The 14,585-nt window shown below is 42.3% G+C and overlaps 1 protein-coding gene across 10 annotated transcripts in view; it reads right to left on the reverse strand.

Moving 5' to 3' along the window:
* ARHGAP26 (Rho GTPase activating protein 26) overlaps positions 1–14,585 on the reverse strand; it is a 544,666-nt gene that overhangs the window by 45,622 nt on the left and 484,459 nt on the right. The window lies entirely within an intron of this gene.

Consider the following 14,585-nt stretch of genomic DNA (forward strand, 5'->3'; position numbering starts at 1 on the left):
CAATGCCTATGACCAGTGTTCCTTCTAATTTCTTCCATCTATGAGCAGAATAAATTTTGGTCACATGCACCAAAGCACCTGTGGGTGTGTACTGACAATAGAAACACAGGCTGCCCACCGTGGATGACTGTGGAAGTTCTGCTAATCAGCTGGTGGCACCCAAATCTCTCCTGGATGGTCATGCAAGCCCTCAACTTACAGGGAATGCTGCAAACAATCAAGTTCAGGGTGGAATTACTTGAATACCACCCTCAAAAATAGGATACGCACACGAAGATAGTCTAAAGTCAGCATAAAGATGACGTTGTTCCGTCCCCCATTGGAAAGTGGAATTCACTGGCCATAACCACTCAAGAGAGAGATCTTGGAATCACTGTGGATAGTTCTCTGAAAATATCCACTCAGTGTGCTGCAGCAGTCAAAAACGCAAAGAGAGTGTTAGGGATAATTTAAAAAAGGATAGAGAATAAGACAAAGAATATCTTATTGCCCCTATATACATCCATGCTATGCCCATATTTTACATATTGCATACAGATGCCTCATCTCAAAAAAGATATATTGGCAGTGGAAAAGGTTCAGAAAAGGGAAACAAAATGATTAGATTAGGAATTTTCAGTTTAGAAAAGAGAAGATGAAGGCAGGATATGACAGAGGTTTATAAAATCATGACAGGTATGGAGAAAGTGAATAAACAAAAGTTTACTTGTTCCCATAAGAATTAAGAATCACCAAATGAAATTAATAGGCAGCAGGTTTAAAACCAAAAAAATAGTTTTTCTTCACATAGCACACAGTCAGTCAATCTACTCCTACACAGTCAAGGGAACTCCTTGCCAAAAGCTGTTGCGAAGACCAGGACTTTATCAGGATTCAAAAATGAACTACATTAATTCATCATGGTTAGGTCCATCAATATTTATTAGCTAGGCTGTTTAGGAATGGCGTCCCTATCCTCTATTTGTCAAAGGCTGGCAATGGATGACAGGACAGGGATCGCTTGATGATTACCTGTTCTATTCACTCCCTCCGGGGCATCTGACATTGGCCACTGTCAGAAGACAGGACACTGGGCAAGGTGGAACTCTGGACAGACCCACTATGTCTGTTCTTATGGCCTCAGAACTGGAAATCTGAGCTGAGAATTGTACAGCCTCGAGGGCGAGCTGGTTAAAATTTCCCCAAGGCATTGGAGAGCAGAGAAAGGCTCGTGATAACAATGGAAAGGATGCCACCTTTTCCCTCCTCCTACAATCTATGTACAAATCCCCGAGAAAACAGTCCTACTGACAAAGAAATTCCAAGTGGGAGAGGAGAAACCAAAACCCCAGCCACTCTGTTCACATCCACTTGGTCATAGTATAATTTAGAGATCATGGCATTAATTGTTCAGCTTTGCAGATGCACTCCCATTAACTATATCTCGAAAAATGCCCACTGTGGAAAAATGCCCACTATAAAGTTTAGGTAGACAGACAGCACAAATTGCTGATAATTACCGTTTACACAAAAATACTATTACGCAGCCCAGCTAGAGGTACATTAAATGCATGATTTCACTACTGTTTTCCCTCATAGTCCCTCCCCACTTCACAAGTATGTCATGGAAACAATAAAGTAGCTCTTTTTCAATTCGATTTTAGTTATTTCAGGGCAGGCACCAAGTCTTCACATATGTTTGTATAGCACCTTGCATGACAGGGCTCTCTTCACAAGAAAAAGACGTAAAGAACTCAGATTTCTGTTTCAGCCATTCCTAAGAAATAGCTGGAAAGCAAACTGCACTGAGTTTACCTATATTGCATGCCTTCACCATAAGGATTGACACAGGTAGAATTTTTGTATTTAAAATGTTTCAGAACCACTGCACAAAGTTTTCAAAGCCCTTCCAGAAAAATTCACGTGTTTGAACAAATATTATTTATGCTTTTAACATAGGCAGAGCTAGCGAGTAATTTAGTTTGCTAACTTCCATTTTTCAGTTGAAGTGTGTCTGTGGTGGGTAATCTTTTAAAGGGCCACCTCAACAAAGCAGAGGTGAAGAAAATGCACACTTTTAAGAAGAGAGGGATTTTTTTTAGATGTCTTTAGTATCAGTGAGTAAGCTTTAGTTTGTCTGCACTCCCTACTGAGTGTCTTTTGGCACAAGACAGAAACCTGCTGACTCATGAAGTACAGCTACTGCTTGTAGTATTTTTTTTCCATAAAGAACACCCCAAACTGAATAAATAAACGCATTCATGTAATAAAAATAGGATTTCCCAGTTTAACGATTGCCAAGTTTTTATGGACAGAAACAGGAAAATTTAAAAATAACCAGTTACTTTTTATTACAAGGAAACTGGTGATAACAATGAATGCAAAAAGCACTCTGTAAAGAGTGGCTGCAAAAGTAATTGTCTAACCTCACCTGCAATCCTGTAGCACAATGCAGAAAGCTGGGGAAAGCACTCTGTGTGTGTGTGCATGCGCGTGTGCGTGCGCATGTGCGTGCGTGCACTAGAAGTATGTGAAAATACAGTGTACCACAGCCATTCCTGGTCTCTCAAATCATTGTGGAGTTGAATTAAAATATGTCTTTTAAAGTTGAGACAGAAAAGCCTTTGTAAATATAGTCAAAAAGAGGCTAAGACCTCAAGTTATTTACAGAATGTTTGCACAGTTCTTTTTAATTACAAATACATTTTAAAGCAATACTTAGAAGTATAAATCCCTCATTTACCTACCACAACAACAAAAAAAGAAAATCAAGTAAATTCTGAAGTTATTAATCTATTATTTTCTATGTAGGAAAAAGCTCCCATTGAACGCCACACAAGTGTCATCAGAATAAGAACCTCAGTATATTTGGCTCAGTAAAAACTTCTTGTACAGACCTCTGTTTTCATTACAGGATCTCAAAGTACTTTACAGACATTAACTCGGGGTAAGCAAATTTTTACGTTAAGCCCCACTTTTCATCCCTGCAATTAGGCAGCACCCCCACCACAGTGTGTCTAATGTAATCCAAAACAATTAAATGTTGTTTATGTTCACATGAAAACAAAAAAAAAAACCCTTCAGACAACGGAAAGAAGGTCATAGAATGTAAAAACTTTATGAATTGGTATATAATTGTGAATACACAGACAGAAAAACAGTAACTTATTTCAACATTTTTAGCGAGATGGCTGAGCCTGACACCCAGCAGCTGATCGTGTTGCACCCTCCCATTTTAAATTTCATACCCGCCCCCAAGGGGTCCCACCCCCAACTTTGCTCACCCCTGCATTAACTTACTGAGCCTCAGACTGGTCCTATTTCTTAAGACAGAAAGGTAGCTAACACTTCTGGAATGAGAGGCAGCTGTTCGGACGCCGTCCTTCAATGCTACACAGTAGGTTGGGAAAGGAATGGAAAAACACCACAGCCAACTGAAAACTGCAGGGGTAATAAGCGAGGCAAGGCAGAATGTCATTATCCTGGTTAGAATCTGGGAGGCACAGCAAGAGGAATAAAACAGCTTCTACGAAAAATGTGACATAAAATCTTAGATTACAAGTGAGGGCAACTGTGGTTTTATGCCTTATTTGAGTATTGTACCTGTGTTCAAGGTTTCATATTTCCCCCAGAAAGAGCTAAATGCCATTGCAGTTCTAAAGCAGGGTAGGGACAGGTGATAAATGGATGTGGACTAGTTCTTGCAGGTGGGTTGGGAGAGTCTGAATTCAAGTCTTTACAAGTAAGGGGGAAAAATCTTAAGATTTTTGTCATAAATCCCAATTATCTGCATAATTCTGTGTCTGCATAGGAAATAAATTACTGATTTTGAGATCGCTGTGCCTATTGCACAGCAGAAAGCTGTAGGACAAAGGGGAGAGTGGATGGAATTTTTCCAGAATCTGGTTCCCCGTCAAACGTGTGAGACATCAAAAGCCAATGATGGGCACTGTGGAACAGTTTAGGGGGAATGACCCATAGATGTACCCCAAAAAGAGCAATGGGTCCAATAAAAGCCACTCATATGTGAGGACTACTCTTGTGTTTCCAGGAGTGATTTGCCTGGAGCTTTAAGACTGGATGAAGTAGGAACACACATTAATACTACTTTTGTAGCTGGTAAGAATTTTACATGGGACTATTCCTATAATGGCCAGAATTTGGCTGTTGGAATATTTCTGCTGGCTGCAGTGTACTTCCAAATTTAGTAGCTGTTACACTGGCCAAGCTGTGCAATGTTTATGTGGCAGTGTTGCAAAGGAAAGCCAGCAATTGAGAGCTCACACATCACTCACCAGTGTCATCAGGCAACATAACACTCGGGGATTTTAACCAGTAAATGTTTGATTTAAAGTTTTAAACGCCAAATTGCAGGCCATTCCCAGATCAAACCTGCCAGCACAGTTAACACAGGATGCAAAAGGTCCGGAAGAAAACTGCGAGAAAGGGCTGGAAGCATATGTGGAAAAGGAAAGTGACAGCAATGGAGAAATCAACGCTTCTATGAAGAATATAAAAATCAACAAAGCTGTTTAATGACCATCAGGTTTATTAGTTCTTTAGATTCCATTCAAACAATGCTAGACTGCAAACCAAACGAGTGTGAAACACTGGCCAAGTAAACTGTAATCCGTCTGAAATGAACTGCAACAAGCATGCAGAGCTGTCATTGCTTGTAATGGGCGGAGGCCATCTTATCACAATAATTAGCTACGGCTCTGTGGGACCAGTAGTAAACTAGCTCTAATCTTCTGCTTGAGAGAGACCATAGCTGAGATCCCTCTTCCCTTTACCCCATTCAGGGGATGTGCTTTCCTTTATCATAGTTAGTGAGGTAATAGGCTATTTAATGAGAATGGGGCTTCCTTGTCCCTCACAACAAGAAAACTAGAGCGTGGTGTATAGAATGATGCTGGAGCTCATAGAGGAAGGATCTGGGTTGGTTTCCAGGGCTCTCAACACCATGTCAAGAATTAAAAGGCCAATTTAGTTGTAGGACAACAGAAATGAAGTCCAGGGTCACCTCACATAGCTTGGTATAAGTGCCAAGATCTTACTGACACAAGTGACAGAAGGAACCCTTCAGACTTCCCTGATATTCCTCCCAGAAATCTTACAGCTTTCCTCAAACTATAGCTAAATTACACTTTACAGGTAGCCAAGGTAGCAACTAAAATAGGTGCAAGTTTGATTTTAACTTTAAAACAGGCCTTGTTTGTAGTTCAAACTCAAACCCTTGTTTTAAGGCTGCAGACTAGCCACTGAAACTTAAAGGGCTGCTTGGGTTTTGGCAGGTAATTAAAACCTTGGTGGAGACCACAGGTATGTCAATAAAAATTACTTAAAACCTGTGTGTTAAAGGGGGAGGGAGAACGGAAGAGAAACCTGTAGTATTTATAGGGTGCATTTCATCAGTTTGTGTTTGTGGAGAGAAGGCACTGGGTGTCAGAGAGGCCACTTTTTGTTGTGGGGATGGGGTGGTGGCGCAGGGAAGAGGCAGAGGAATGATTTGGTCTGTTAGTTCTAAAGTGCCATGTGTGCATACTTATTTCTTGGTTACTGTTACAGCCAATCTGATTACGAGGAGAGGGCTGGCAGCTCCAGGGCAGGAAGTGCAAACCTTACTTTTTCCTTCTTTCAAACTTTTTGTTGTTTGTAAATCACTTGGGATCTACAATTTTTTCCTGTACCTGTTTGGCCCTCTTTTGTTCTGATCCTAACCTCAGTTCCTCGTCTGGCACAAAACAAATGACATTGGCTTGCTTGACTCATTTGTTTTGTTCAGTAACCTTAACAATTCCAGGACAAATTCATTCAAACTATAAGAAGTCCAAACATTTGAAAGTATGGAAATGCACAGTTAAGGCACCAAAACAATTCACTCTAACCCACTCGTACTAGAAATAAGGATTACTTGGTCAACCTGTTTTCCTTTTACTGGACAGTGACACATCAACAGGGCATTCATTGAGAATGGCTATTATTTCTCAGTTTCTTGAATTGTCTAATAATTCACCTTTGCAATAATTCACTTTTTATTTTAAATGAGATATTCATAATATACTATGGCCTTTTTTTGTCTCAAGAGATGGTGGTTAGCAGTGGTGGTGAGGATCTATCAGCAGTGTTTGAGTCTGCAGCTTCTCTCGTGACTTAGCCATCCAATATTGGATTTGCACAGTCGATTGCAATAACGGCATGTCAGTCTATTTCTGAATTCTTGAGGCTGAGAGATTTTCCTTCTAACACAAAGTTCTTTTGCATGACTTGCACATACACTATTGAAGGATGATGTGCCCTGTCACAGCAATTGCCAGGTATTTCAATCTGATGATGTAGATTCCCAGGAGTTAAGACCGATGTTGAATTTCTTCATGAAGTTGTTGAATATATCCTTGAATTTTAGCTTTAGTCTTCCTCTTGTTCTCCCCGCACGTGGCAGTTCACCAAAGAGGATTTCTTTGGGAAGACGTTCATCACCCATTCTTCTCACATGACCAAGCCATCATAGTCTTCTGCTGTTGAGGACTGCCGGGGGCTGGGTATGCCAGATCTTGAGAGGACATCTACATTTGAAACTTTATCTTGCCAGTTCACATTCATAATTCTGCGGAGGCAGCGAAGATGGAAGCTGCTCAGTTTTTTCTCCTGGCTTGAGTAGGTGGTCCTTGTTTCAGATCCATATAGCAGGATGCTCAGTACACGTGCCTGGTAGATTAGTATCTTTGTTTTCACTGTCATTTTAGGATTCTTCCATGCTCGAGCACCAGAAAAATCAAAATTGCCCACATTTTTGCCTTAAAATTCTCGAGTATCTCTCTTTAAAACCTATAGATTAAATCAGATGGTCAAAATACTAATCTCAGCCATTGGCAGTACTACCTCTTTGTGAGCAAGATACACTTTTTACTAAGTGAGGTGAATATATAACCATATGGCTGCAGCTGTTGCGCAAGGAGTTTCTTGTTCTGAAGTAGTTTCTGGGTTTTAAGTTTGAAAAGAAAAGAGTCACTTTCTTCCACCCCACACTTGCAATGTTAAGACCCCTTGTCTGCACACTTTGTGATTCAGTTGACAATCAGGGTTACAAGTCATTACTCTGACTGAGGTATCTGATAAACTATTGGCCAAGGGACACTGTAGGTTTAATCATCTCGGATTGACTTTTGAAATATGGTAGCCCTGACACAGGGACGATAGGGGAGCGATGGCAGTGGGGAAGATGAAATAAAACTGAGCTGGTGCTCATAAGCCTGAATAGAATTTAGCTGGATTCTTGAAAGCATGCAGAGTGGAAGGTTTCCCTGATGTCTCTCCACTGTGATGTACACAGGAATTCAGGATCAGGTACATTCTAACATCACTGTGGCAAATATTAGGGGGTTGACTTCAGTTTCCATAACTGTTCAAGGATTTACTATAAAATCCAAATTATTCAGCAGTTTAAAAAGCAAAACACAGTTTAATGAAGAAATTACCTGAATACACCGCACACAGTCATAATCACAAAGCTTGATGCAACACTAGCTTTGTTCTGAATGTCTAGCATTGACAGTTTTTCTGTTCCCAACAAAGTGCGATTTGTGATCTGCATCATTCTGAAGCTTGAAGGATGAATTCTGCTCCTCCTGGCACATTTTCTTCCCAAGTGGCAACCAAGACCACACCTCTTTGTTCTCATACTTGACAATCCACACTGGATTTCTGACATGCACCAACAGAATGCTAACTACAAAGGGGGAAACGTTCCAGAACTGACAAAAACAACACACAGAGTAGTGGATTTCTTCTCCTTATAAACTGCCAAGTTAATCTCACAATAGCTCTAAGCAGATCTTCTCTCGGGAGCAATAGCATTGCCCAGTGCTGGGAGACCAGTCAGCAAAACAGGATTCTGAGGTTTCATGCCCAGCAGGTAATGCTCCTTAGCATGTGTGAGCCATGCACAGCACAAGTGGGCTCTGATCTCATTTGAGGTCTCTGGCTGCTACAGTAGCTAAAATAAAACTAAGATAAGCACCATCTTTTCCTTAAAGCTGCCTACAGCAGGTTTTCCACCATTCACAGTTCAGCAAGAAAAGTAAGGTATGCAAGCAGCTTGGATGGCAGCCTTGTTGGAACACCATGTTATAAAAAGAAACACTCAAAATACACATTACTTCATCAAACAGCGAGCACGTCCCATACAGAGTAAAATAACCCTAACTATCAAGCTTGCTTTACACAGCGCTAACCCATGCATCCAGAAAAAAAGCTGTGATGTTTAAAAACCCATGTTCCTTCTCAAAACTAAGCAAGCAAATGAGCCTCTCTGTACATGGTGTTCCCTGCAACACATCCAAAAGAGTAAGCTTCTCCTTACAACCAAAAGCAAAGATTAAGCACCATTAGCCTGTATTGCTGGTTTAAAAAATATTATATCAGCATATAGAAGAGAATGGATTTGTAACTGAATTATTAAAGTACTGTCAACAGGAATTAGCAACAAGATTTTACATGGGATACCACATGAGGTTAAAAGCAAATATTTAAAGATAAATCAATACACTTTGACAAATGTTCAGAACAACAGCAATATAGCTAAGAATTGGGAGAAGGGAATTGATTTATACGAAATGGACTGAACCATGCTATGGTTCATATAAAACTCAAGACACATACAGGCTGGGCCTATGCTTGCCCCCAACTTTGAAAGTGGTATGTTAATCAGGGTGATGGGAGATTACTTATGAAAAGCTGCGGTGAATACACAGTACTTCTTTAGGCGGATTCTCCCCTGCAGCAACTTCAAAGTGTCAAATTCGAAGTGCCGGCATGTGTGTAGCCTCAGGCACTTCAAAGTAACCACAATACTTTGAAGTGCCTTTACTCCTTAAAATTGTGGGGAGTAAAGGTAATTCGAAGTACTCACAGCCACATGCCTGCTGGCACTTCGAAGTTTGACACTTTGAAGTTGCCGTGGGGGAGAATTAGCCTAATGAAGTCCTGTGTATTCACCATAGCACTTCATTAATAATCTCCCATCGCCCTGATTAACATACCCCCTTTGAAGTTGGGGGCAAGTGTAGGCAGGCCCATAGTGAAATAAGCAATGGTACCAATCATCACCATCATACTGAGAACGGTGTGCCAGCCAGTGGGACTGCAGCTGACTGAGTTGCATTAGGAATCAGGTAGTGAGGTTTTCAGATCTCACCCAATCCTGCAAGTCCATGACTCTTTGCGGCAGCCTCACAGGCACTGCCAAGCAGGGCAAGGCATGAACCTGTTTGGGAGCATGACATGCTGCAGTATTTCTGTCTCGCCTGGTAACAGAGCTGCATACTATGCCACTTTTGAATACAATGAGCAACTGAAAGAAGATCTAATCCCTGGGAGACTGCAAAATAGCATAAAGTCAAACCACTTTATTCTCAGGTGCTGACAGCATAAATGGAATGGCTCTAGGTGCAAGAAGTTCCTGACCCATAAGGCAATATAAGTAGCATAGTACAGAGATCTGAGAGATACTAAATTTTGTGTTAGTAGAAAGACGTTTCTGCATCCATAAGCAAGACATTGACTTCATTCAGGAGACAGCGAGAGCTGAGTTTATTGTGACCGTGTGAACTCTGCTTGCAGTTTAGGTAAATAAACTCAAAGATACTCTCCGCACTCTGTGTGAAATGTCACAGTACTTAACAACCTTCCCCACTCCATTGGAGCACTGGAGTTCTGGAGGCCCAGCTCTGAGGTGAGAGATATCGGTCTTCTGCAATGAGGCATTCAACCCCATCGCGTGAGGGGCCTTTTGCAGATTGTGAAGGGTGAGGCTGAAATTCTCTGACTTCTCCACAAGCAAAGAAACGTAGTCTTGGTTTCATTTTGTTGGTGAACACTTCCTGACCAACCTTAAGTCTGGCATTTGGAGTGGCAAGGTCTTACATCTAGCTGATAGCCCAAGAGGAAGATGCTGAGGCAAGAGGGCATTGCAGCTGCACACCTCAAGGTGTGTAGAAATACATCAAAAACCATGAACTGATGAGTAGTAACAGAGAGGGAGCCATGCTAGTCCGTATACTATCAAAACAAAAAGCAGTCAAGCAGCACTTTGAAGACTAGCAAAATTTCCAATTTGACAGTTTGAAGTTGCTGCAGGGGAGAATTAGCCTAATAAACTATTTTGCTAGTCTTTAAAGTGCTACTTGACTGCTTTTTGTTTTCATGAACTGATGCACTCTCTTGCACCTGTACCAGAATGAAGAAGGTGCACCAGACATAGCAGAACATCTGCAATGCCATTTCCTTGTAGTGAGAGCCAAAGGAATCAAAACACATTGCAAAACCTGACTGCTGCATCAGTTATGTATTAAGAAGCAGCTGCCTTCCAACCAGAACATGAACTGCCAAACTCAGTAGCTGCCAAACTCAGTGAGAGATCCTTTGTACAGGGACACTTTGATGCCACCTTTTCCTTCCTCTGATAACTGCCTGATGCCCACATCTTAAAGAAGAGCTGATGCAGGCTGATGCTCACTGGTTCAAAGGGACTTTTGAGCAGCAAGGATGGAATACCATGAGGTCCAGCAGCACAACCATTCCATAATTTTTGGACAGGCTTTTGTACTTCCTCAAGTGACAAGGAGCAGTGTTTATCTCTGGATTTGCAGCTGTGCAGTATGCTAGGTCACATAGCGCTAGACAGTCATCTGCAAGCATGCAGTTCAGCACATCTCCATAATGTGCTTTCCATCGGTCCAAGACATCATTCATGGATGAACAGGGAGAGATGGCTGGTTTCATGATGGGGATGCTCAAAAGCTATTCATGGCTGCCAGCCTGGAATACATGGCTCAGTAGGCAGACAGCAGATGGTTGTAGTTTAAGCCATCTCTGGCGTTGCCAGGAAGAGAGTCGGAGAAGAGATCAGGGTCATGTTTTACCCAGAAAATGCCTTTCTGCTACTTACATTCTTGGACATCTTCATGCTTGTTGCATCTGCCCTTTTCCACAAATAAATCAAAGTCCTCTTCAAAAAGCAAAGGTTCCTTCTGTGATAGTCTGAAGTTGCATGTTTCAGCAGCAGCACAGGATACAGCATTATGTATGCCACCCCAGGCAAGTGCCATATGTGATCCTCAAAACCTGTATATTATATATATCATACACACACACACACGTATATCTCACAGTTTCAACAGCAGCCTTGGATAGACACTGGATCCTGAAAATCAGACACCCTCCAAAACTACAAGAAGTTGGAAGAGTTGAAAGATGCAGTGAGAACTGAGTGACATCTGGTCCAATGGTTTTCAACCAATGTGCTGTGAGAACTGTTCAAGTATGCCATGAAATTTCATCAGTTTTCCCTTGCTGTGGCTCTTTGCAGAGCCACTGTGAGGGGACCTGCTGACCCTACAGGATCCCATCCATGCCAGGAGGCAGCTGAAATGCTGCTTCCTGGCTCAAACAAGCTGGCAGGGAGCTCACCTCCATTCCTGGCTGTGACAAGGGCGGGGAGAGAGGGAGGGTAGGAGCCTGTTGGAGCTGGGACACAGAAGTTTTGTCAACAGAAGTCTGAAGTCTAGACATAGCCTGGGAGATGTAGAGGTGTTTTGTTTTTGGAAACAGAACCCTGCTTCTAAGAAATTTTTCCATCAGATGTCATTGGTTCCTGAGGTTCCAAAACAATACTCAAAAATCATTATTCAGCTGATCGAAATCAAATAATCTCTTGGAAGAGAAATCCCCGAGAAAACAAAACTCCTCACTCACCTTCATGACTCACCAACAGTCTTTTTGGGTCATTCACAGTATCTTGCACACACTCAGCCTCAAAGATAAAGTACCGGAGAAAAAAATGTTGCTTAAGGAAAATAACTAATCATTAATTCACACCCTTTCAGCCCTGCAGATAACGTATCTGGTATAGTACTGCTTGAACCTCTCTAATCCAGAATTTTCTCATCTGGCAATATCCATAATCTGGCATGATTTTAGTTTAGTTAGACCACTTATCATGGATGTGGCCAAGTTTCCCGTGGTCCCATAAAGTTTGTCTATAGCCACCAGTCCTGGCTCTCAGTGTTCTGTGCTGTTATTTAGCTGTAATTTACCCTTAAATGTCTTCTAAGAGTCGTGGAAGTGTTGATAATGTGCTAGACAATATATACCTCCTGCGGTGTGACAAAGTCTCTCATCGGGTCCTCAGAGTGCCAGACGAGAGAGGTTCAACTTGTAGAAAAGACTTCCAGAAGAAACAATCAGTGAACCCTTCAAGTGATAGTGCGTTCTGCGGCAGAGACTAAATTGGTTTACAAAGCCCTAAATTCAGCGTAAAACCTCAGATAGTCAAAATTTTATTTCACTAGCCAGATCCCTCATTCATGATATCCATGTTCTAATGACAATTAGAATCGATAAAGAGGGGTAAAACCTATAGATGGAAAACAGAACTTAGAGTTTCAAAAGCATGTGCATGATAATGGCTATGTCTACACTAGCCAAAAACTTCGAAATGGCCGTGCAAATGGCCATTTCGAAGTTTACTAATGAAGCGCTGAAATACATATTCAGTGCCTCATTAGCATGCGAGTGGCTGCGGCACTTCGAAATTGACGCCGCTCGCTGCCTCACGGCTCGTCCAGATGGGGCTCCTTTTTGAAAGGACTCCAGCTACTTCGAAGTCCCCTTACTCCTGTGAGCAGATGGGAATAAGGGAACTTCGAAGTAGACGGGGTCCTTTTGAAAAGGAGCCCCGTCTGGATGAGCCGCGTGGCGGCAAGCCGCGTCAATTTCAAAGTGCTGCGGCTGCCCGCATGCTAGCGAGGCGCTGAATATGTATTTCAGCGCTTCATTAGTAAACTTCGAAATGGCTATTTGTACGACCATTTCGAAGTTTTTGGCTAGTGTAGACACGGCCAGTGTGTGCTTCATTTACACAGGGAATTACACGAATGGTAGTATGTGCATGTTTTCCGCATAACAAACTCAACCAATGTTGACTAACTCTTTACACACTGATATAACTAATATAGAGGCATTTCCATCCAGCTCAAAAAGCTACTCTCAATGCAAACAGCTTTGTTTTTTAAAACTCTACAGAAAATAGCTTTGCACTGCTGGCAAACTCATTCATTCCCCAATTTATCAAATCCCAGGTGGTTAATTACAAAAGTAGATACAGGGGTTAAACTAGTAAACCTCATCTGGATTAGATCGGTGGATTTCAAGCATTTTTTTCCTCACAACCCTGTTGAGGAAAAATGTTGATCTCTGCAAACCAACATATCTTTTCACTGGAAGGTGGGCTCCATGAGGGTCCTGGAGTACAGCAGGATGCTCTGGGTTTAGCAGGGGGTGGGGGAGACTGGGGTGCAGGGTTATCTCCCATGGCTACGGGTCAGCAGCTCTGCAGACTGTGCTGCAACTGGAAGCAGCCTGCAGCAGGTCTGGGTCATAGGCAGAGGAGCACAAGCAGTTTTGTGCACTGCGCTCTCACCTGCAGGCACCTCCTCCCCCGCCCCGCCCCCCCAAATGCCCATTGGCAGGGAGTTTGAAGCCAGTGCTCAGGATGCAGGCAACACATGGAGCCCATGTCCCATTCTCCCCCACCCATGAGGAGCTGGACCTGTTGCTGGCTGCTTCCAGTGAACTTCATGGCCCAGCAGTGCCGTTCCCGTTGGTCACTTGGTCACCCTATAGCAAGGTGACCCAGTGCCTGACATGCCTTCACCCAGTACTAGGTCACAACCCATACTTTGAAAACCATCAGACTAGGTGACTTATCTAGGTCCTTTCCAATACATTTCTACGATTCACTCCCAAGGGACCAGAAGGCTTTTGGAGGGGGTGAGGGAAGAGGGACTCTTCCTTTGATCTTAGGTCACACCATGACATCAATGCCATTCTTGTCCAAGCACACTATCCCATGCAACATTCTTCTTAGTTATTCTAAAGGGATGTCTGTAGACATGATTTATTAAGTGGCATAACGAAAGCACACTGAAAAATGCAGAAAAACTGGGAGCGACACTAAACTTGGCGTGTGCTGGTAAGAATTCCAGTGTTGGGTGGGGATTTGTTCAGGCCTTCAGACCCTGTGGGAAGAGGAGGTTCTATGGGAAAATACTGACAGACAAGTAAAGCCCCAAAAGGGAGGAAAGTCCCCTAAACAGCACGTGCCACAGCTCAACTGTGCCTGGTTCAAGGGACTGCACAATAATTCAGCCACCCCCTGGGAGTCATCATCAAAGCTGCTATTTTTTGCCATGAACTTTCCTGATGAGCGAAATCATAGCAGGAGCAATGGCATGCATTTGGCAGGAGACCAAATGTACTGAGAGCAATCTTAGATTTTAACTAAAGCAGAAAGAAACAAATTTCATTAGTGCTGAGTTCCACTGTTTTATTTACTTTCCTCTATGCTTCCCAGAATTCAACACCTTTTGCTTCACAACAATGTAAGCAATAACCTAAAGATCTACTTGAAAATGGTCAAAATATCTCAGACATTCAAAATAATTAGTGCATCAGGTGCCAACAGGTACAGAAACCAGTAACTAATTCTAAAATTTAGACCATGTTAAAAATGCAAGGCATATAACTATCCTCCCATTAACAAAACA

This window comes from Carettochelys insculpta, chromosome 15, assembly GCF_033958435.1.
Source record: "Carettochelys insculpta isolate YL-2023 chromosome 15, ASM3395843v1, whole genome shotgun sequence".
Classification (NCBI taxonomy): Eukaryota; Metazoa; Chordata; order Testudines; family Carettochelyidae; genus Carettochelys; species Carettochelys insculpta.